The sequence below is a fragment of the Meleagris gallopavo genome, chromosome 10, assembly GCF_000146605.3.
Source record: "Meleagris gallopavo isolate NT-WF06-2002-E0010 breed Aviagen turkey brand Nicholas breeding stock chromosome 10, Turkey_5.1, whole genome shotgun sequence".
Classification (NCBI taxonomy): Eukaryota; Metazoa; Chordata; class Aves; order Galliformes; family Phasianidae; genus Meleagris; species Meleagris gallopavo.
In genome coordinates, this window is record NC_015020.2 from 14,292,448 (window position 1) to 14,293,555 (window position 1,108).

The following is a 1,108-nucleotide window of genomic DNA, read 5'->3' on the forward strand; positions in this document are numbered from 1 at the left end:
AGGGGGGGCACGCGGATCCGTCGCAGTGAATTGATAGCGAGGTGATGCTGCCCTAACGGGGCGATAGGAAAACACGCGTGGGGATGGAGGGGGGAGAGAAAGCCGCACACAGACCCCGGCCCCGCGGCGGGCTCCCTTCTGCTTTTTTGGTTGTATTTTTTTCCTTTTTTTTTTTTTCCTTCTTTTTTTTTTTTTTTTTTTCTTGCTGTTGATTTAGCTGCTAATTGGTGACAGAAATTGTCAGCTAAGTGGCAGATAGCGGCTCCGGTAGCTTCCCCCCAGAAGGTGCGAAAATCCTTTCAAAGCCGAACCGCTGCCTTAAAAAGGGAGAGGGAGAGCTGGGGGGGGGGGAGGAGGGGGGAAGGGCTGCGGGGGGGCTTGAGAAATCTCTCCCAGATATTTATTGCGCGCATTAAAAAGATAAATCGGGAGAAGAGAGAGCGAGGCACGAAGCAGGTAGTACAGAGCCGTCCCGCTTTATTTAGAACATGGATCATCGTGTTTGTTTGTGGAATATGTTTGCTTCCAGGATGTAATTTAACATACTAACACTCAACCTATTTAAACAGAGAGACAGATAAAGGCTTATGGAGATCTCAGGGGGAGCCTCCGGAACCCTGCTTTGACTTCTCCTTTCCTCAGGAGCATAAAATGAACAGTAATTAGGCTTTGATACTCTGGCAAATGAACAGTAATTAGAATCTGCTACCTCCAGTCCTTAACTCCGCTCCTCATAGAATATTCACACCATTATTGAACATTTAGATGAGGCCGCTCCGCTCGCACCGCCGCGCCGCGGCCCGCAGATGGCCCAGGGAAAGCGGAGCGCCGATTCGCCGGAGCCTTTGGGCCCACAGAGGGGATTTTCTGGTTATTAGAACCCTCCTAGATCAGGGCCAATTATAAAGAAAACTGTCAGTCAAGGGAAAATTGCTACATGATTAGTGAAAAGGACAAAATCAGGTGAAAAGTGTGAATCATTCAGGCGGCTTTGATTTGCTAATCAGGGGAAGGAAAAGAACAGGAAAGTCCCCAGCTGTAGCCCCGGTTTACTCTTTTCATTTTATCGTGACCTTCTTAGCAGTTACTGATATAATCTCCTAAAAAA